This window comes from Leucopleurus acutus (assembly GCF_964270905.1).
Source record: "Leucopleurus acutus genome assembly, chromosome: 4".
Classification (NCBI taxonomy): domain Eukaryota; kingdom Metazoa; phylum Chordata; class Mammalia; order Artiodactyla; family Delphinidae; genus Leucopleurus; species Leucopleurus acutus.
The window spans coordinates 21280188-21304013 of record NC_139146.1 but is presented as its reverse complement, the minus strand read 5'-3'; the positions used below and the strand labels follow the sequence as shown (position 1 = coordinate 21304013).

General features: G+C 37.8%; 1 pseudogene across 1 annotated transcript; it reads right to left on the bottom strand.

Moving 5' to 3' along the window:
- Positions 1-16564: 16564 nt before the first annotated feature.
- Positions 16565-18126, bottom strand: LOC309960784 (oxysterol-binding protein-related protein 9-like; annotated as a pseudogene). Its single transcript has one exon. The product of its transcript is annotated as an oxysterol-binding protein-related protein 9-like (transcript).
- Between the last annotated feature and the right edge of the window lie 5700 nt (positions 18127-23826).

Here is a 23826-nt window from a genome sequence, read left to right as displayed (position 1 = left end):
AATTTACAAGCAGCTCATGCAGCTCAATAACAAAAAAACAAACAAACCAATCCAAAAATGGACAGCGACCTAAACAGACATTTCTCCAAAGAAGATATACAGATTGCCAAAAAACACATGAAAGGATGCTCAACATCACTAATAATGAGAGAAATGCAAATCAAAGCTACAATGAGGTATTACCTCACAGTGGTCAGAATGGCCATTATCAAAAAATCTACAAACAATAAACGCTAGAGAGGGTGTGGAGAAACGGGAATCCTCTTGCACTTTTAGATGCAATGTAAATTGATATAGCCACTGTGGAGAACAGTATGGAGGTTCCTTAAAAATCTAAAAATAGAATTACCATATGACCCAGCAATCCCACTACTGGGCATATACCCTGAGAAAACCATAATTCAAAAAGAGTCATGTACCACAATGTTCACTGCAGTTCTATTTACAATAGCCAGGACGTAGAACCAACCTAAATGTCTATCGAGAGATGAATGGATGAAGAAGATGTGGCACATATATACCGTGGAATATTACTTAGCCATAAAAAGAAACAAAATTGAGCTATTTGTAGTGAGATGGATGGACCTAGAGACTCATACAGAGTGAAGTAAGTCAGAAAGAGAAAAACAAATACCATATGCTAACACATATATATGGAATCTAAAAAAAAAAAAAAAAAAAAATTGTTCTGAAGAACCTAGGGTCAGGACCAGAATAAAGACACAGATGTAGAGAATAGACTTGAGGACATGGGGAGGGAGAACGGTAAGCTGGGACAACGTGAAAGAGTGGCATGTACATTTATACACTATCTAATGTAAAATAGATAGCTATTGGGAAGCAGCTGCATAGCCCAGGGAGATCAGCTCAGTCCTCTGTGTCCACCTAGAGGGGTGGGATACGGAGGGTGGGAAGGAGACGCAACAGGGAAGAGATATGGGGATTTATGTATATGTATAGCTGATTCACTTCGTTATAAAGCAGAAACTAACACACTATAGTAAATCAATTATACACCAATAAAGATGTTAAAAAAAACCCTAAAAAACAAAATGTATTTTTCCAGAGAATGTTAGTATACTGCCAGACCAAATACCGGCAACTTCTCCTAAATAAATAAATAAATAAATAAATAAATAAATAAATAAACAAATTCAGGAAATCAAAAGGAAGGAACAGGGAAGCTGAGAAGAGATAAAGTTCAGGGTGATTATTTTACTTAATTATTTTTATTTATGTTATTTGAATTCTGTGTTGAAATGTCTATTGGATTCTGATATTTTTTCCTAAGATACATTTAAAACTATGATCATGACAATTAAAACTAAATAAAAAATGACCTATGTTAGGTGATATGTATATTTAAAAATTAGAGCAATATATTTTTTTGTATAGCAGTTTCCAGCCTGACTGCGGAGAGAAGATGTGTGCACTTGAGTACTCAAACCACACATGCACACATGAATTCTCTGAATACCAAATAATCATTAAAAATAACAGGTGCTTACTGAAGTTTGAAGAGGTAAAATGAGCAAAGGCATCTGGAAAGGGATGGGCTCTATGCTGGGCATTGGAAGATATGATGCATTTCAGTTTCAGTAAAGGGAAAATAGCGGGGGAGAGCCATGCACAAACATACAGTGGTAGAGAAATGCAATGTGTAAAGTATGTTTGATTTATCAAAATGTATGTTTTATAGGAGCAGTGGAAGAGTGTAGGCCATATTCTGTAGCAGTGGTCTTTAAGTGCTTCAGTGGTACTTATAAATAGTGAGAAATCTGGTTGCTTTTTGAGTAGATGAGCACGTGAACTCACCAATCGTTAAGTTCTTTTTAAACATTAACTCTTGGTTGTACCTACGTGTGCATAAGGAACAGGCTATTATAAGTGAAACTTTTAAGAGCCCATTCACTGTTAATTCCAGAAAAATTGTCATATATTTAACTGTTACTAGTTACTAATTCACATGGACTTAATATTATCATATGGCTTTTATACTTTTTAAGGTCCAAGATCGGTGAAGTCAGCATCCATTATGCGTTCTGCACTTATTCAGGGTGAAAACTTCGCAGCATAATTTTTTGGTGACATGGTCAAAATGAAATAAGACAGTCTACAAGCGAAATTATCAGAACTGTATAACCTTCCTTTAATCCTTCCTTCCAAGTATTCAGTGATTTACTCCTTAGTACCATCATTCAATATACATTCCTGAACTCCTTTTATAGTAGTTAGCTAACTAATTAATTAATTCATGAAAAACCTAGATTAAGTCAGGGACTCAGCTAGGTGCTGAGGATTCAGAGATGAATCAGGCTTGACCTCAAAAAGACAAGTACCTGGATAAAAGCATAGGATAGATGTACTGTGTTCATGGAAGAATGAATGAGGGAATGGCTGTTCTACCATGTTTTTCTGTCATGACTTCATTATGGGTGAGGTAATTGGTAGAGTCATCTCAGATGCCTTCCTGACCTCTAAAGTTACTTATCTGCAGTCTGAAGGGGCTACTTCATTCTGTCATCTCAGCGTGGCAAAATCATAGCCATTTCTCAGCAAACTATCCATTTGCGCTCACTCCAAGGATCTTTGCCATCAAATCTTTCCACTCCAAGGTGGTATCCTCCATTGGAGAGAGATGATAATAACTGCAGAAAAATTTAGGAGACTCCAAAACATAGAGGGAGAAGTTTTAAGATAATTTTCCCACTTCTTATTAGGAATCTTAAGAGGCAGCTCATTGGGTCTAAGCAGAGAGGGCTGGGATAGTCCCAAGAGTCCAGAGTCCCCTTCACACATGGAGGGGTTATGAAAGATGCCTAAGGATGGGGATGATGTGGACAGTGAATGCAGCACTGATGAGAGAGAGACCATGGGGGAATTTTTGACATCCCAGCAAATGCCAATGAGTTGTGATGACCAAAAACCATGAAACTAAGCTGGTAACAATTTTTTTTTTGGTTATTTTTTTTAATGTGTGACTGAATATGAAGCTTGAAAACATAACTGATATATAGATCAAATGTCTCCTCCCTCAGCATTCTCTATTAAGAAATTATCTCTCTCTTTTTTATATCTACCCCTTGTTTAAATCTTTCTTGTGGCACTTTTTTGTGTGTGGGGGGAGTATACTAGAGTAACTATGCTACTTCTGCCTTTATGAGGTGCAATCTTATTATCCAGTTGTGTCACATTTTTATTGTTATATCCTCCTGTCTTGCAGGACCGAACACAATGCCTTGTACTTCTCACATAGTAGGTACTTTGTATATAATATGTTCTGAAATTAACTGAATTGTAGAGAAAATACCATTTAGTTTGTATTCTAGAAAAGAACCTTTTATACACTACACCATAGGACATGGTGGTATCACATTGTTCTTCTTTCTCATGTGTTTGAGTGGATTCTCACACAAGCATTTAACCAAAGGAACAGGAGTATTAGCAATATTCTGTTGGTTACATGATGATAGTTTTACAGAGAGTTTACCCTGAGTTTTATAAAGCAGATGAGGCAGTCTTGTGGCTCCATATGGGTATTCATTATGTCTTCAGAATGCCATTTTTCTCATCCATCATTGTAGAAGTCTCTAGTGGCAGGGCACTATTTTAAAGAATATGTAGACCTTCCATGAAGATTTAGATTTTCACTCACAAAAAATTATGTATGGAAAAACTCGGGCTATGATTCCTGACTAAACATTAAGAAAATGAACAGTGAAACTTCAGCACGGAGTCTATTATTCTAAGAATTTTCTTCTTTACCTGATCCTGGCTTCATTGCAGTAGTATTTTTCTTTCTTTTATGATTTTTTATTTTTTATTTCATTTTCATAAATTGACATTGTCTAATTTATTCATTCCTGTTATGAGACTTGAAAAATCAGTGAACTACTGATTTAAGCTTTCCTTATTTTGGTCACTAACATCTCCATGAGTCTGTATGAGGCCCACAGACCGGCTACCTCATACTGAAAAGATAAGGTATTGATTCTTTCATACATATCACATAATGTTAAAATAGTTCTGTTTGTAATCAAAGGTAGTTATAACTATGGGGATATGATTATGAAATAGGTGCTGGAGAGTTTGAGAAAATAGAAACTACTCACCCTATTAAAAATAATTTTTATGTGTCTCAAATTGTGAACCATAATGACCATGAAATCCAAGTTGTATTTTTACAATAAATGTATTACTTTAAGAAGAAATATTTTTGTATCTAATTAAGGTATATGACAAACCAAATCTTTATAATCTGGAAATAAAAGTCTTAATATTTGACATTTTATATAAATTTATACATTTTATATTGTATACATTTATTGTATTTATATACATTTATTGTCTATATTTTGTATTTCTCCCTATATATACTTACATAGTTATTTTCAAAAGTATTTGCATTTTAGAACCACCTAATACTTTAGTGATAACTTATTAAAAGGGAAAAACAAACAAGTAGAGCAACAGCACAAAAAACTCTCCAGACTGAAAATGTATTGGCCATAAATTTACATAGTTATTTCAGACTCTTTTAACCTGTATCCCACAGCCTCAGGCTAAAGAAGACAAATACTTTGGATGGAAGCAAATGTCTTTGCAGTGTTCTTAAAAATTTATTAATACAGAAGTTAATACAGAAATACTGGAAACAGAGTATATTTTAAATTTCTTTTAGGGTCACAGCTATATTTTCCTTCTCATAGTTAATATTAAGATTTAATCACTATTGGGAATTGAGGTCCACAAAGGAGAAAAAAATAGCTCTTCAGTGACCAAATGTGACTTTCAGAAATCACACTTGGTGATTAATGTGATTAATCCTGCATTTAAATGGAGTCAGAAAAGAAGAAATAAGAACACATTACTTCTCCTTTTGAACTATATTTCACATTATAAATGCTAATATCAAACAAAGAGTAGAGAGTCATGTGAAAAAACTGTAAGGGGTAATTCAATACAGAAACTTACATGGAATTATTTTCCATTAACTAATCAAAATCTTCATTAATGTAAATGAAATCTATTTTAGCTTCAAGGAGTGTCGTTGATTCTTTAAGGGATCTGAAAGAGTAAAGAACGAATGTATAAGAATAGTAATACGATGGTAATGTATAATAATTATACACCGACCTAATTGCACAATATAGTACAAAGTGTAATCATTACTGTGAAGAGCAATTTAGTAATCACTAAAAATTCTTAGGTGTTCTTCATGGTCCAGTGACACAAAGAAAATGTTGTATGTTTTATAGCAATGTCAGTCATCAGTTTTGAATTGATTTTAAGTTTTTCCTTATTGAGTAAAAAAAGTATCTGTTGTTGATTTCAAATAAATATGAAAGTGCTTTGATATTATATTACTTAGGATGTACTTAAATTCCATGCTTTAGCCTTCGACAACTCAACCTAATACTTTTTCCCCCCTTACATACAAACTGAAATGTCGTTTGAGTAAAATCCTTCCTGATATATCTCTTTTTGTTGGTATGTCCTAGAGGTATGCTAATTCCAGAAAAAAATAAGGAGACAAGAATCTTAATCTAAATCACAAAATCTTTTATAAATTGAGTTGAATAACCTCCAGGTACTATCTTCTTTAGCCTAGTAAATAAATGTAAATAAATTTTAGACAATAGATTTTTTTCCCTTTGAAGAAGTCATTTTTACCTTTTAGAGGTTTACCGATAGCAAGCTAAATAAAATAATGAGCTTTTTTGGGTTTTTGTACTCTGGTAGGACTGCAAATGAACAACAGCCTCTTTGCTAAGCCTGTCTATGTCTCTCCAGCTTTCTAGGCATATTTCATTCAAACGATTCCTTGTCCTCCAAGAACGTGCCCATTCATAGTCTCAGCGTGCGGTTGGGCCAGTGGCCACCTCTAATGTTATGGCATAGATTTGTGGGGGGAGAAAACATTGTTCCGTTTGTCACCACTTCTCACACTTTCATGTGCATCAGCTGGGGATCTTGTTCAGCTGCAGTTTCCAAGTCAATAGGGCTAGGGCAGCGCCGGAGAGTCTATATTTCTAGCTAGCCTCAGGTGAACTGAGGCTGCTGGTCCACTGGACCTCATTTTGTCTGCTAAGCAGCCCCTATGTCATGTATTTTCATCTTTTCTCTTAATTAAATGAAAGTTCTTGAGGAAAGAGACCTAACATACCCTTATGTTTTCCCAGCAGGGCCAAGCACAGCACTGGGCATATAGTGGGTGCTCGATAAATGTTCGTTGCTTATCAGAAAATAAGAATAGACCGATTGCCCTCTGGTGACCTAACTTTTGTTTCCTTTCACAATGTATGAACGATAAGTGGCCCTCTTCTCAAACTGTAAGTTGATAGGGTACAACTCTGAATACTGGTATTGCCTGAGAATAGAAAGTTGAATTTTAACGCTATACTGGAAGTCACAGAACCAGATAACGAATCTACAGCTAGTTCTTTTTGCCTATCCTCTGACCTCCCTGTCTGGGTAGAATATATTCTAGGATGGGTGCCCTCTTCAACTCATGGAAATAAAAGCACTGCATGGTACAAAGTACTGGGGTCATATGCCTCTTTAAGGGAAGGAAAGGTAAATAGGCTGAGGATAATGCCTTGAAAGTTCTTTCCAATTTGAAAGTGTCAATGGATATCCATGCGGAACTATGTGTGCGTTGCTTTGACCTATTTCTCCTCTTTCTAAGAAGTGAAATTGTTTGAGGCAATTTATCCGTAGCATCACTCAGTTAAAATTGCTCCTAAGCATTTTTGAGGACTGAAAAGGTCAAAAGCATGTGGCTGTTTTGTTTTGCTCTTAGATCACTAGGAGTCCATTTTCAAACGTGCGAAGTGAAGCCATCCCGTGGGTTGAACAGCTTGACTTCCCTGTGTGAGGGGTGGGTAACTACGCTTAGCGTGTAGACAGTCTTTTACATGCTCTGTGCTTAAAAACCATTGTTGCTTTGATTTTTTCTAGTATTCCATGTAAGTAATGGCTTAGCTAAATGAGAAGAATTGTTGAAAGCATATTAACATCAAGTTCCAAATGTAGAGAGATTAAATGACCTTCGTAAGGGCAACACACTAGTCATTGACAAATACGCACCAGATCTTATCTCAAATCCCCAAGTTACTTTACCAAGTTAGCTCATTCTTTCTTCCTAGACATCTTATTTCCAGGAAATTGTGAAGGTCTATACAACTTTTGAAAGTAAGAAATATGTCTTATTGTCAGACCTGAGACTAGAGAAGCAATGGTTATACTGTTAAAAACATTATAACTTATAGCAGAGTTTTAACTTGACTTTTGGCTATGTTTAGAACCCTTAGAAGATAGGGCAAGTCATTCCTCTTTAGAAATAATGTCATCATTTATGGACAGAAAATAGTTTTCCATTCTAAGGAATAGTTCTCTGTAGGATTTGCTGAGTTTTCTATAGCTAGAGTTACTAAACAAAATAAATGATGTCCCAGAATATTCTGTTGTCTTTGGTTTCAAACAGTGTTATTTTATTATGTTTTTTTTCATTCCTGGCTACCTAAGTGGCAGAGCGGAAACCTCTCTTCAGAATCTAGTGCCTAAAAACCAAATATTTATGGATCTTGAGGTCAGTGTAAATTCAGCGAACAAGATATCTTTTTTGCCTTCAAGGTACTTTCCCAATGCTTATCTTTATTAAACATGAATCATTTGAAAACATAAAGTTTCTGAGAAGGTTAATGTCATGGGCCAAAAAGAATGGAATCACAAAACCTGAAACACATTTCTGTTAATGAAGCTCTTTCTCAGAACCTTGCTTTGTCTTCCCAGTTTCCCTTCTTTAACCATTGTACCCTGGCAAGACTAGTGCCAAGTGTTCTTTTCTTTATTGGTTTAAATGGGGAAAACAAAAGACAGAAAGCTTAATAAACTTGTCCTTTTAAAAAATTTTAGAAGCCATAGTTTAGAAAGCAATATGAACTATGAAGAAGACAAAATCGACTTTGATGTGTTATGCATTAATATGTTAAAAATACAGTATATTTAATGGCAGAATATTAGCAGGGTATATCTATAGATGGTGGATCATTAATGTTTTGATTTTACGTTTCTTTTATACATTTTCTTCAATCAACATTCATTACCTTTGTTATAAAAACAACAAAAATTGTTTGTAAAAGATTAAAGTGCATGCATATTTTTAAATTATCCATAATTATATAAGCAAACAGTGTTACATAAGTTTGGAGAGATACAAAGGAAAAGTCTTGAGGGGCAACCTGAGTAGAAAATTACCACTAACTTGTAGCTTTGATACAACCCCTGTAGTTTGGAGGGTAAATATCTCCTACTCTCCTCTTCACTTCCCTGTCCCAGCTCATCGCTAAATGCATTGGGGCTGTGTTGCTGGTCAGCAGCCTTAAGCCTAAGCAGGGTGGATCCTTTGCATTATTTCTCATTTCTCACAAGTCTCCTCCCTTCCAGTATCACCAGGCTGGCTCATTTCCTCAGCCTCCCCTCACAGTTACTGCCATGTCATACAAACTGACATCTCTGCCTCCAGGCTCTCATCCCATCATCCCATCTCTGTTACATCACGACTAACCTTCTCCAAATATTTATTTACCATGTCGCACTTCTGTTAAGGAATCCCACAAAGCCTCTATTTCTTGTTTTCTATTGTTCCAAGTTTAAATTTTTTTCATGCTCTCTAGTTTATGCTATAATTAGTTACCAAACTATTTCTCTGAGTTCATATTCTACTATTCACCACGTCTCAGTTTCTAGTTAAGTAACTCTCCTCTCACTCTCCAACGTGAATCAGGCACAATTCCCTATCTCAACCCTTATTTGTTTGTTCTGCTGTGTAGGAATATCTTCCTCTTTTCAATCTACTCAAATACCAATGACCCTTTGATCTGGCCCAAGTCCCATTTCCTCCACGAAGCCTTATGGACAAGTCAGCCTGGGGAGAGCTCTTTCTTACTGATTCTCACTTGCTCATGTAATTATGAAGATAAAAAATTATATGCAAAGCAAGAACTGACTACAACCACTTTTCATATACTAGACAAGTGGAATTTTCATATAAGGGGAAATGATTCTTTTTTTAGGGAAAAAAAACCCAATAGACTCTTTAGGAATAGTGAAGCTTCCCTGTAACATGGATTATTGAAGGAGTGCCAGGTTCTTCAGATTAAAGAGCAGAAATATGGATTACCTGAGATTGTGTATGAGAGAGAGGAGGAAGCTTGGAAATAACTGGAGAAGAAGAGGTGACAGGGGAGCCTGAGAAAATATAGCTAAGGTAATATCTCTAGGGAAGCATGGACAATGGACAGTTACCCACGTCTAGGACAGGCTGAAGAATATAAGCATTTCGTTTTTCAATTAATGTCTGTCCTATGCTGAAAGCTGCACCTTCCACTATGCCAAATCTTAAGTAAAACTCATCCTGTGTCAATGGTATTCTGGAGGAGTGAAGGGATCAGAGCAATGGCCAGTGGGGAGCAAAGCTGTGCAGACCAAGGGCAGCAGCTACAGAGTGAGATGCCAAGTGTAAACTACTAAAGAATAGAATCAGAAAACTGAAGCAAGAGGACACTAGGGGAAATGCCTCACCAATAATTCTCAGCTATTGGAGTGGTTCCTGGGTTTTTCATAGCACATGAGAAAAAGCAAAGTTATTATACTTAAATATTAAAAGGGCACCTAGGTAGCTGTCTTTGGGGGGTGTCACTCAATTTCGAGCGAACTATAATTCATCTCTTAAGCCTGTGATAGTTTCAGATCTGTAAACATTATTTCCTCCACAGATTATAATCTGAGGGAGAAAATAAATCTTATAATCTTTTACATCTCCACAATTGCTACCTTCAGGCAGGTGCTTAATAAATACTTGCTGGACTGCAGTTAAATTAAGTTGAAATAAGAGACTGGTTCTTCATATTTATGAGAAAGCTCATCAAATATTATTGCCAATGTAAAAATGTGTGTCCAGTCAAGCATTTTTATAGCGTGTATACTAATTTTTTTAAAGGCTTTCAGAGTACTTATATTGAAATTTATGTGGAAAGATAAATGAAACTGTAGTATCAGAATTCATACAAAATAGACTGGTCAGAAAGTATTTTTTCCCTACTGAATAGAGAATAATCACAAGGATTTGCATTTCTTGCTGTTAGGATGATGGTTCTTAGTATTTGAATAAATCATGAACTAGGACTCTTGTAATGTTGTCTTTCTCTGTAAGTTATACAACTAGATAAGTTATATAAGGAAGGGGGAAAGGTTATTTTATTCAACTTAGAGTCTATGTTTATTTTGGCTATAATAAATTAAGTCAAGATATATGTAAGTAGTATGGAGTCATTTAAGATGTTTGAAGGCTTATGATCCCTACTGTTAAAAAGTCAGCCTGTCATTTTTAAACTGCAGTTTAGGACAGGAAGCTAATATACATAATCTTATATAAAGTATATAAATACTAGTAAAAACTACATAGTATAACTTTTATCTCACCCAAAAAGGTAGTGTCAATGAGTACACATCTGTTGGTGAAATCACTTTCAAACCTTCAGAAAGTGAAGTCAAAACTGAAAATAGGTGGGGGAAGCTTTATTCTTAGAGCCTGATGGAAGAAATGTCATGTTCTTTAAGTTTAAATTGTTCTTTTCTTAGGGACTCTAAACTTTGTTTAATTGGCAAAGTGGAGACTTTCTGTAAAAACTAATTTGATGGGTGAATCTTGAGAAGTCAGGTGTGGTAGAGATAATAGACTTTAGACAGTTGTGCTTATAGATGTTGAAGTGAGGCAGGATTATCATTCTAAGGTAATTCCCAAAGTAATGCTTCTCAGAAAATTCCATTTGAAGGTGATGTCTATGATATTTTGGACACAACCAATTTATTCCCTGGAACTTTATATAAAAACATTATACGATTTATATAAATGCTCAAAAATATTATCCACTTATTTATTTGCTATCTGAAAATAGACAATCATGTTGTGTTAAGGAGGACAAATTGTCACAATACAAAAATATTAATTAGTAACTAAGCACCGAGAAAATTAATGCCCACTCGAATATCCCTTCTTTTGTAACACCGGTATGGATGTCAGTCAGCATCTTGTCATATGATCAGTCAGTGCCTTGAAGATTATCATGTGCTTATGTTATCCAACAATACAATACAGTTTGATTGAAGAGTGAAAGTGCAAGAGTCAAGCTTTACAAAGTTACCTGGGAAAACTGCTTGACTCTCATACATACATGGCCAGTTAAATGTGAGGCTCGGATCAGAGAGAAGCAACATGGTCTGTACATGATGGGCTTTCGATAGGGAATGATTTGAAAATCAAAAGATTAAGGGGTGGGCTTCCCTGGTGGCGCAGTGGTTGACAGTCCGCCTGCCGATGCAGGGGACACGGGTTTGTGCCCCGGTCCGGGAAGATCCCACATGCCGCGGAGCGGCTGGGCCCCTGAGCCATGGCCGCTGAGCCTGCGCGTCCGGAGCCTGTGCTCCGCAAAGGGAGAGGCCACAACAGTGAGAGGCCCGCGTACCACAAAAAAAAAAAAAAAAAAAAAAAAAAAAAAAAAAAAAAGATTAAGGGGTGAATGTGGAAAACAAAAATAAGCCTCTTTGCATCTGTGATATGAAATTCAAATTTGAAGGGTAGAATGTGCCATAGCACAGTTTTCTTAGAAAAAATATTTCTTACACAAACCAGTGAACACTTGATTCATTGTTGATTTCTTCTAAAAATTAGTGCAAAATTGCAATTATAACGAGAACTGTAAAGATACAAATTAAATCAACTTATTTTCATGATTCATAGTTTCAGTTTTCAAGACTAAAAGATAATTGATCTCTTTTCATAATGTGATATAAAATTATTCATTTTCATTTTAGGTGGGCTCACTTAAAATGATCCTTTTTGGTAGCTCCAGTTATCCTTGAGTTCAATACTGCACTTTTCCTGTTTTAGCTTCTTTCTTAGACATTGTTAAGATAAATATTAAAGAGCATTTTTAAAGAGAAATAAAAACAATTTCTTGTTTAAAATGATGGCATATTACATATTCTTTATAATTTCTCATTCAAAATAGAAAGCCACAGTTATGTTTAATGTTTGAGCTATAAGTCAGAATACAAGAGTTTCAATCAAGTATTTTTATTTAGTTGGTTATTCTCTGGGTAAGTACTTACTGAACACCAGATACTTCTCAATGCTGGCCTTAAACCAGTGAACCAGCACAATTCTACCTGGTTCTTCCTCTTCGTGTCCTTGGGCAAATTCCCTGGCGTCTCTAACACTATTCATCAGACAAATGAAAGGAATCTTTAATTTCCTATTCAACTCTAACTTTCTCTTATTCTTAATTCTGAAATGGCACACATTTAACTCTGATAGGAATCCTATTCTAAAATATGAAGACTGTGAAAGTACAGTATGGCTTCCCATTCTCCCAGTGCTCTTTTCCTGGTTATTCCTAGCAGGTCATTATTAAGTATATTGCTCTTTATTTACTCCTCATCTAGTAGTAAGCAGTGTGGACCGATTACATGGGGGCATAAATATACTTGTGCCCCAACTGTCAAGTCAAGAAAGCTACTGTTTAAACAAGACAAGCAAAGCAGTTATCTGCTGTGTTTCATAAAACCTGGTGAAGAGCCTGTCTTTTAATATCTGTAAAGATGTAATTCTTCTCTTTATATTGCAAATGATGCATGTTTATTAAGAAACAGCCTGTGACCTTTATAAATACCGTCTATGTCCCATTACATTTAGAAGGTAAAACAAACATGCTATCGGGATACGATAGGTAGGTTTTCCTTGCTCCCCAGTGAACTAGAGAAAGTCCCATCTGATGTGCCCTGTGTACCTTTAACCATATTAAAACAGCAAAAAACAAGATCAAGAACCAAAACTACAACGGTGCCTAGTTAAAATGCTTGATTTTCAAGGAAGACTTTCAAAATACATATACTTAGCCAGGCAAAAAGTCCTTTCTCTTTCCAAGGCTAGCTTTTCCTTTGATTCTCCTAATTCTATCCCCTTTTGCCTCTTTAGTGCCCATTCCATGAAATACCCCCCTGTTGTCTTTCATGTTCAGTAGCACCCACTTCATCCCATATATTTCATCTGTTAGTTAATTAATTTATTCAAAAGACTTAAAAATGACTTTATGTGTTAAGAACTGCACAGGACATTTATCAATGAAAATAAAATAATGACATATAATCCTAACGATCATTAACATTTCTTGGCTTTTCACACATTACTTTGTATCATTCTCACACCAGCGACTATGGTTGGCATTGCTTGTATTCCCCTTTTACAGATAGAGACACCCAGAGAGTAACTTGATAGGAAGGTGTGGAGCTAGTGTTTGAACCTAGACCTTGAGACTGCAGAGCAGTATGGCCTACGATGTCGAGGAGACACAACTAAGTATAAGGAGGCAGACACAAAAACAGGCAAATATAATGCATGATCGTTTACATAACGGAAATATAAGAAGCAGTGATAACCCAGAGGAGCTGTGGGCAAGATATTACAGAAGTGACGCTTGAATTGAGTTTTGAAGGAAGACTAGGACTTTATTAGGACAACAGTTTTATCATTCCTCCCTCAAAACTTTGAAATCATTTTGAACTCCTGTAGCAGACTGATTGCATTAATGGCCCCAATTAATGGCCTCCCTTTATCAATATCCTTTGCTCTGTAACTTTGTGGTCCCCTCCCACTCTGAACATGGGCTTCCTCGTGTGATTTTCTTTGGCCAGTGAGACCAATATGATGCAAATAGAGTCTTAAAGCATACTTCACATTTCTGCTCGCACTCTTGCTTCTTTGCCTTCACCTTGAGGACGTGCCTGTGCCAGCCTGCTAGAGGATGAGACACTGAAAGAGCAATTCAGCCCTGTTGTCCCAGCTAGGGCCCCAGATGTATGAGAGCCTGGCCAAGGTCAGCAGATGCCTGAATCAGGACTCCTTCCCCTCCACCAGCCCAACTCAGATAGTGGGCCTATCCAGCCAACCCATAAACACATGAGCAAAAACAGTTTGTTGTTGTATGTCAGTAAGGTTTTGTTACATAGGATTATTGTGGCAAGAGAGAACAGATATAATTCTTGCCTGTACCTCACCTCCCAAGTCCAAGTTAGTAGTCCAGTGATATCCATTATACCTCTGTGATTCAGTCATATTTCTTTTCCTTTCAGTTATCATTACAACTATCCTATTGGCAGATCAATTCCTCATTGCCTGTATCCTAGGCTACTGTAATAGCCATTAACTGGTCTCCTTGCCTCCAAATCTTTCTCCTCTTCAACCTGTCCTACAAAAAGTGAGTAGTTTTTTTTTGTTTGTTTTGTTTTTTAAACAGAGTCCTAGTGTTATCACTCACCTCCTCAAAGGCCTTCAATGGTTTATTTCCTTAAGAGCAAACTCCACAGTCTGGTATTCAAACCCTTCACACCCATCTAGTCCCAAATGTCCTTCTAGCTTACCTATTCAGGTCTCCTCATCATCCTGTGCTTCTCCTCTTTGCTATCCAGTATCCATGCAATTGAAGGTCTCTTATCTATCCCTTTGCTATCCAATATCCATGCAATTGAAAGCTTTATCTAGAAAGCCCTGCTCCCCCTTTCCAGATGTCCCAACCTTACTATTCCTACATATCTAGATCTTGTGTTTTTGCCCCAGGAAACTTTTCTTGATTCCCAATTCTGAGTCTTCTCACATTTTTATACCGCTTTTAGGATCCTGCACCCTCACTTTTTGCCATAGTCATTTGTGTATAGGACTTGTATATCCACGACATTAGTTTCCTAGGGCTGCCATAACAAAGTGCCACAAACCGGGTGCCTTAAAACTGCAGAAACTTATCCTTTCACAGTTCTGGAGCCTAGAAGTCCAAAATCAGGGATCAGCAGGGTCACGCTCCCTGCAAGCTTCTAGGGGAGGCTCCTTCCTTGCCTCTTCCAGCTCTTGGCAGCTCCAGGTGTGCCTTGGTTAGTGGCAGCAGAACTCCAATCTCTGCCTCTGTCTTCACATGGCGTTCTCCCTGTGTGTGTGTCTAAACTTCCCTCTTCTCATAGGGACACCAGTCATATTGAATTAGCGTTCACCCTAATGACTTCATCTTATATTGATTACATCTGCAAAACCCCTACTTACAAATAGGATCACTTTCCCAGGTACCAGGGCTTAGGATATTAACATATCTTGGGGAGGGCACAATTCAACTCATATACTCAGTGTATTCGAGGGCAACCACTGAGTCTTTACCTTAGTACCGTTCTGACTAGTAAAGCAGCCCCAGGACAGGGATGATATCTTCGTCATTTTGTGTCTGCTTAGCACATGACTTTGTTGTTCAACTTTAGGCTGAAATGAATCAAATTGTTTAAACATGTTTGGAAAGATCATTAAAAAGTTCTGAGGCAGCCAAGAAAGATTCATTAAGCAACAATTGTGTGGGGCATTATAAAGCCTCAAACATGGGGGTGGTTATTAATCAACACCTTAAAAAAAAATCTCAGTTTGGCAGAGAGAAAAGTCCCTAACACACCACCAGAGACTGGCAAATTCAATTTGAGGCAGTATGTGTGAGGGAAGAAAATAATTATCAGTTGAATATACTCTCAGATGGGCTAATAAATTAGCTAATTTAGAAAATTAGGTTGAAACTATTATGTTATCTTCAGGTTTTAAATAATGAACTTTTGAAGACAATATTGAAGCCTATCATGCCCAGAATATACTTATTGGGGATCAAAGAGATGGGGTCATGAAAATCAAAATGTCCAGCAAAGAGTAGGCAGCTTCCCTGTTAAGGTCAAGGGTGTGAGGGCTCACTAATCTTTTCAGTCAAGCTATCCTCTTGGAAAGAACAGCAGTCATGGCACCTTCCTGGTAAGCAAAGGTCAAGAAAATTGTGTCTGGATGTCACAAGACAAATCAGTAAGTGCATCTTTTTTGTTGTTGTTGTTGGAAAAATTACTTTATGAAGCCTTAAGAAGCTCTGAGTATAATTAAACTGTAGTCCAGAGTTAGATACAATTTAATAATAGTTCAATTCCAAAATAAAAGTTATTGTATGTGAGACCATGAAATTTCCTAACACGTGATTTTAATATGTTGTGCTCAATTTTCTAAAACAGCTCAGAGGAATCAGTATTTACAGTAGATGGTGTATTTATGAAAAATCTGGCATCACCTATATTATATATATGTATATATAAAACCCAAGATTATGTGAACTAGGAAACAGATGTGTATCTCAACAGCAATACTAGAGTGCAGAGTCTGAGGCTGGGATTTATAATGTGGGATTTGGAAAAGGAGCAGTCATCTTGTTTTCAAAACTTGAAGTTTTTCTCAAGACCAAAGTCAACATTGGAACTGCAACAGAACAGGAAAAAGGGAAGCTTTTCCTGCTTCAATTGGTCATCTGCATCAGAAAGTCCAGTATTCCTGAGATAGGAACCACTGCAATAAGAAGGGAGTGAATAGGTTCTCCCAAAGGAAGACTGTTACTTCATTGTGCCTCTGCGCTGGTCACCAGGAGCAAACTTTGCATTTCCCAACCTAATGCTTGGCAGCACTGAGACATTTCAGTCATGGTTCATCATAAACCCTGCGTTCTCCATCTTCATGAAATAACCTTGTCTCCCATTGAATTTCCCTTTCCTTCCTTTCTCGGGCTTCTGCTCTTTGTCTTTCTTCAAGTCTATGCTTGGCTTCAGTTGCTGCATCAATGTCTCTGATTTTTAAGTTGAAAGTGACATCCTTCCAAAGGCAGCGGGATTCCTACTCATTCTCATCTTCCAACTTCCTCACTTTCTTCTTGATTATAGGCAACTTCTTGTTATCTATAAAAACCAGATATTTTCCCTTGTTGAGTATTTTGCATACATTACACCATTCTATTCCCCTTCAACTGAGCGGAAAGACTTCTTGTCATTTGGAGAAAAAATCTCAGCAGAAATTCCGTGCTTCTTGCCCCCTTAGAAAGGTTTAGTGTGGGAGATGATATTGGCACTGTAGCCAGTTTTGGAACAATTAATATTGCGTTCTCCGCCTAGTTCCACCCAGGGCACTGTGAGGATAGACCTTCCATAACCATTGGGAAATGTGAGAATGTAATGTTCATCATGGTCTAGACATGAGACACAGCTCTGTCCTATGTTGTACACGCCAGTTGACATCCCAAGGAATTTTGATTTGGTCCAGATATGAGCATTGAATTGTATCTTTTTGTTAAAACATTCATCATAAAAGGTTGAAATGGGTGGATGATGGGAAACCTGCTCAGCCACGAATGTTACGCTATTCTTGGAAACCCAGGGAACTGGTCCTTCTGAAACTAGTTATCTTCAGTATCATTTTGGTAATGTCCAGTGACACTGAAAGTTCTCGCCCAAAATGGGCTTGTATGGCTTTTTGGCAACCGATCCTTTCCTTCCTGCGTGAAAGGCTGAGAGGTACCATTTTACAACCTGAACCATTCGATCTCCGGCATCCTTCTGGTCACTAATGCTCACAAACAGGTCCAGATGTGCAAAAAGTCTGCACACATTTCTAAAAGAGATCTTCTTTCAAGAATAAATATTGGAAGAACTACCTTAGTAAGATCCATTCCAAGCCTAACCTGTGACAACAGATGCACGATAACTCTCTTGTGCTCTTCCACCGACCCTGCCTCCCCTTCATCATCTATATCATCATGTGAATCGAAAAGGTCAGCATCACTTGTTCCATTGGACATGGAAGAATTAAGTGATTCCGTGGTATCTGGGTGCTTTAGACTATTTCCTGAGCGGCTGTGTGTCAAGACTGAGGCAGATCCAGAGGAATCTGTTAAGTGCTTTTGGAATGAGCCACTCTGATGGAATTCATCCACATCATAGAATTCATCTTCACTGCTAGAATAAGAGAACTCTGGGACTGTGTTTGGAGACAAGTTGACATGGCTTGGAGAAGTTAGACTTCTACTAGGTAGGGAGTGCCCACTGCCTGTACTATTTGGTGTTGGAGTCTGATGATGTCCCAAGGTAGCTAATACAAGGTCCAACTGGTAGAGAAGATGGATGCTGCTCTGACTTACACAACTGAGAAGGTTCTGGAGGTAAGACAGTCTGGGAAGGCATTGTGTTGATCACAGGTTCCAAGGGACTAGGTTGATATATTTCATCTACAGGATTAATAGTACTTATAATTCCATTTGCGTGCTTCTCCGCATTACACGGGTCTTTAGCGATCTGCAGCAACAGCGTTAATTGATTCTACCATGCTATTTGTTGTCTCTTTGAGAGTTTCAGTTTTCTTTCTCCATTCATCATCTTTGCAGTTTCGAAGTTTGTCATCAAAAAGCTTTAACTGTTCTATCAAGATTTGTAGGTAAGCATCAGCATCTGTAAGTTTCTTAGCAAAGTCTTGGACACTAGGAACAAACCCTGAATCCATACCTCCGCAAATAGCCGTCAAGAAAGACCTTCACCAAGACCCCCCCCGCCCTCTGTGCCTCCAGGGGAGGGAGCCGAGGGCCGCTTCTGAGCACCCGCTCTTCTCCCGCCTCCGCTGGATCACCGGGCTGCTGTGCAGTCAGTCCCGTCAGGTTCAGCCAGTAAGTGATCTCTACTGTATTCCAAACTGCCACCGCAGGAAGTCAATGGACACCCCCAACTGCTGCTTCCCACAGGAGGCAATTAAGCGGTGCTGAAGAGGGCATGGCTGTGAATTTCCTTACCACACAGGGTCTTGGCTCACAGAATTAAATTTGCTTCTGGTCACCAATTAGACTTCTAGCTCTCCTTAACTAGCTTGCTAATGGGAGGTTTTCTCGAAAGAAAACTAAGTAGAGGAGTGAATGATACACGAAGCTAGAAATTGTAAAGAAAAGGCCATACGGTTTAGAGGGGAGACCACAGATTTAGACTAGTACTCGGATCTGGGTCTGCCACTTATGAACCACAACTGTGAGCAAGTTCCTTCGTCTTTTTGAGCCCAAGTTTTCCATTTATAGACGGGGGATAGCACTACCTTGTAGGGATGTCATTAGAGTTAAGAGAAAATATGCATTTAAAATGCTTAACATTTGGAAGGCATGAAATAGATGCTAGCTACTGTTACTATTATTATTCTATTGGAAACAATATTGGAACAGTAGTGACATCTTTTCGTAATTTAGGTTCATATTTCAGAGTAAACAAGGCATGATGATTGACTTTTACTGGTTTGACTTGCAACATTTAGATGACTTTTTACTTTAACTGATAGCAAATTGAATAGAAACTTGGTTCTTCGAGTTTAAAAAATAAAATAATAGTATTGAAACCATAGAAGTAAATCCTAGCAGCAGCTAGAGGTACAGTTTCAAATTATGCAAGATCACAAATGAGAAGACTAGCTATCACTTAGATGGTGTTTACCACGTGTCAGACTCTGCTCCTAAGACTTTTACATACAATAACTCACTCAAATTAAGCAACAGCTTGATTAATTTAATATCCAACTGCCAGGGAATCCTAGCAAACATATTTGATGAGTTGAGTTCTATTGACTGTTCAACCGGGGAGTTTGCTACTAGATCTGGGGTTGTCAAACTTATTCTGTAAATGAATAGATGGCAAAAATACTGGGCTGTGAGGGTCATATGGTCTGTTGTAACTACTTAATTTTGCTGTAGTAGTGCAAAAGCTACTTTACACAAACAAATAGGTGTGGCTATTTTCCAATAAAATTTTATTTCCAGACATTGAAATTTAAATTTTATATGATTTTCTTTTGATTTGTTTACAACCATTTGAAAATATTAAAACAATTTTAATTGGCAAGCTTGACAAAATAGGCAGCTGGCAGGCTGGATTTGGTCCAGGAGCCATGGATTGCCAAATCCTGTATCAGACAAGCAAATATTGATATGTTAAGTAACTATGGAAAAGACTACATTACAAGACTGGAAATAACATCGCTTCCTTCCTCAGGTGTCAGTCTTTCTCTTTCCCTCTGTAATCTTGAAACTTAGTGACTGCTTCCTGTATCTAGTTAGACAGCAGCTGATCTACTCAAGTTAGACTTTTATATGTGAAGTGAGTATGAGATGTTGGGCCACAAACGTGCAGAAATGACAATTTTAGTACAAATATATTCTCTGTAATGGAACTTTCCTGGTCCTCAGAATCCTTTTTGTGGCCATTGGTCATTCAATCTTGAGCAGTTCAGAATTTTCCCCCTCCCCTTTCTCCCAGGTTGCATCTCAGTTCTGGAGGATTACCCAGCACTAAGGCAGAGTACCGTGGGTAGAGCCTGGCCCTCATGTGGCATCTATCCATGCTTGCATCTGTTGAAATGTCATGGTCTGTGGTCCAATGACAGTTCCTGGTCACTGTCAACCCTCCATGATGACATGCTGGACATCCCAGTTTCCTATCTTGTCTGTGGGTGATACCTGTGTTTATTTCTAGAATCCCATCATCTGTCATTTGAGGTCTCTTCAAGTTCACCAGATCTTTCTCATCTAAATTCCACCCTTTTGGGGGCTTATAAAATGTTGCCCTGTTCTACCACACTACACTAGGACTGTGACCAACTAACTGTTTCTGTCTCCAGCACTGTCATCCACTTAGCCATCTCTCTTCTAAAGCTTGCACATTATGTTGTGGGGTGGGAGTCCTGCAAGGCTGCCATCTCCAGGGCTCATAATGGGAAGTAGGGTACAAGTCCCCCCTACTTTGGGACCCCAAACCTATAGGGGTTCTTTTGCTCCATGTTTACCTCTTCTCAGAGCCCACATCACCCTCTCATACTTGATGATTCTCAAATTCAGCTTCACCCCCATTTCAGAGGGATATTTTAAAATCACTGGAGCAACAGAAATTTGCTCTTATATCTTATGTATTCTTCCAAATATGTTCTTTTTGGCATTAACCTTATGCTTTGATTCCTTCAGCATCTGGCCTTTTGAGATATGAAAACTTTTTCTTTAAAGCTATTGCCTCCTATGTATTTCCAGAGTTAATTTTGAAACTCAGAAGCTGAAAATTGACTCCATTTTTCCCCATCTGCACACTGCTTTATTTTATTTTATTTTTTTATACAGCAGGTTCTTATTAGTATCTATTTTATACATAATAGGGTATATATGCCAATCCCCATCTCCCAATTCATCACCCCACCACCACCACCACCACCACCACCCCACCCCTGCTCTCCACCCTGTGTGTCCATACATTTGTTCCCTACATCTGTGTCTCTATTTCTGCCCTGCAAACCGGTTCATCTGTGCCATTTTTCTAGGTTCCACATATATGCATTAATATACGATATTTGTTTTTCTCTTTCTGACTTACTACACTCTGTGTGACAGTCTCTAGATCCATCCATGTCTCTACAAATGACACAATTTTGTTCGCTTTTATAGCTGAGTAAAATTCCATTGTATATATGTACCACATCTTCTTTATCCATTCATATGTCAATGGGCATTTAGGTTGCTTCCATGACCTCCCTATTGTAAATAGTGCTGCAATGAACATTGGGGTGCATGTGTCTTTTTGAATTATGGTTTTCTCAGGGTATATGCCCCGTAGTGGGATTGCTGGGTCATATGGTAATTCTATTTTTATTTTTTTTAAAAACCTCCATACTGTTCTCCATAATGGCTGTATCAATTTACATTCCCACCAACAGTGCAAGAGGGTTCCCTTTTCTCCACACCCTCTCCAGCATTTGTTGTTTGTAGATTTTCTGATGATGCCCATTCTAACTGGTGTGAGGTGATACCTCATTGTAGTTTTGATTTACATTTCTCTAATAATTAGTGATGTTGAGCAGCTTTTCATGTGCCTCTTGGCCATCTGTATATCTTCTTTGGAGAAATGTCTATTTAGGTCTTCTGCCCATTTTTGGATTGGGATTTATTTATTTATGGCTGCATTGGGTGTTTGTTGTTGCATGCAGGCTTTCTCTTTTAGTTGCAGTGAAAGGGGTCTACTCTTTGTTGTGTTGTGTGGGCTTCTCATGGTGGTGGCTTCTCTTGTGGAGCATGGGCTCTAGGTGCGTGGGCTTCAGTAGTTGTGGCTCGTGGGCTCTAGAGTGCAGGCTCAGTAGTTGTGGCATGGGGGCTTAGTTGCTCCGCAGCATGTGGGATCTCCCCAGACCAGGGCTTGAACCTGGGTCCCCTGCATTGGCAGGTGGATTCTTAAACACTGTGCCAGCAGGGAAGCCGCGGGTTGTTTGTTTTTTCAATATTGAGCTGCATGAGTTGTTTATATATTTTGGAGATTAATCCTTTGTCTGTTGATTCGCTTGCAAATATTTTCTCCCATCCTGAGGGGTGTCTTTTTGTCTTCTTTATGGTTTCCTTTGCTGTGCAAAAGCTTTTAAGTTTCATTAGGTCCCATTTATTTATTTATTTATTTTTATTTCCATTACTCTAGGAGGTTGGTCCAAAAAGATCTTGCTGTGATTTATGTCAAACAGTGTTCTTCCTATGTTTTCCTCTAAGAGTTTTATAGTGTCCAGTCTTACATTTAGTTATTTAATCCATTTTGAGTTTATTTTTGTGTAGGGTGTTAGGGAGTGTTCTAATTTCCTCTAAGAGTTTTATAGTGTGGGTCTTACACTTAGGTCTTTAATCCATTTTGAGTTTATTTTTGTGTAGGGTGTTAGGGAGTGTTCTAATTTCATTCTTTTACATGTAGCTGTCCAGTTTTCCCAGCACCACTTATTGAAGAGACTGTCTTTTCTCCATTGTATATCCTTGCCTCCTGTGTCATAGATTAGTTGACCATAGGTGTATGGGTTTATCTCTGGGCTTTCTATCCTGTTCCATTGATCTATATTTCTATTTCTGTGCCAGCACCATATTGTCTTGATTACTGTAGCTTTGTAGTATACTCTGAAGTCAGGGAGTCTGATTCCTCTGGCTCCATTTTTTTTTCCTCAGGATTGCTTTGGATATTCAGGGTCTTTTGTGTTTCCATACAAAGTGTAAAATTTTTGGTTCTAATTCTGTGAAGAATGTCATTGGTAGTTTGATAGGGATTGCACTGAATCTGTAGATTGCTTTGGGTAGTATAGTCATTTCACAATATCGATTCTTCCAATCCAAGAACATGGTATATCTCTCCAGCTGTTTGTGTCATCTTCGATTTCTTTCATCAGTGTCTTTTAGTTTTCTAAGTACAGGTCTTTTACCTCCTAGGTATTTTATTCTTTTTGTTGCAGTGGTGAATGGGATTGTTTCCTTAATTTCTCTTTCTGATCTTTTGTTGTTAGTGTATAGGAATGCAAGAGATTTCTGTGCATTAATTTTGTATCCTGCAACTTTACCAAATTCATTGGTTAGCTTTAGAAGTTTTCTGGTGGCATCTTTAGGATTATCTATGTATAGTATCATGTCATCTGCAAACAGTGACAGTTTTACTTCTTCTTTTCCAGTTTTTATTCCTTTTTCTTCGCTGATTGCCATGGCTGGGACTTCCAAAACTTTGTTGAATAGTAGTGGTGAGAGTGGAATCCTTGTCTTGTTCCTGATCTTAGAGGAAATGCTTTCAGTTTTTCACCATTGAGAATGATGTTTGATGTGGGTTTGTCATATATGGCCTTTATAATGTTGAGGTAGGTTCCCTCTATGCCCACTTTCTGGAGAGTTTTTTTTTTATCATAAATGGGTGTTGAATTTTGTCAAAAGCTTTTTCTGCATCTATTGAGATGATCATATGGTTTTTCTTCTTCAATTTGTTAATGTGGTTAATGTGGTGTATCATATTGATTGATTTGCATATATTGAAGAATCCCTGCATCCCTGCGATAAATCCCACTTGATCATGGTGTATGATCCTTTT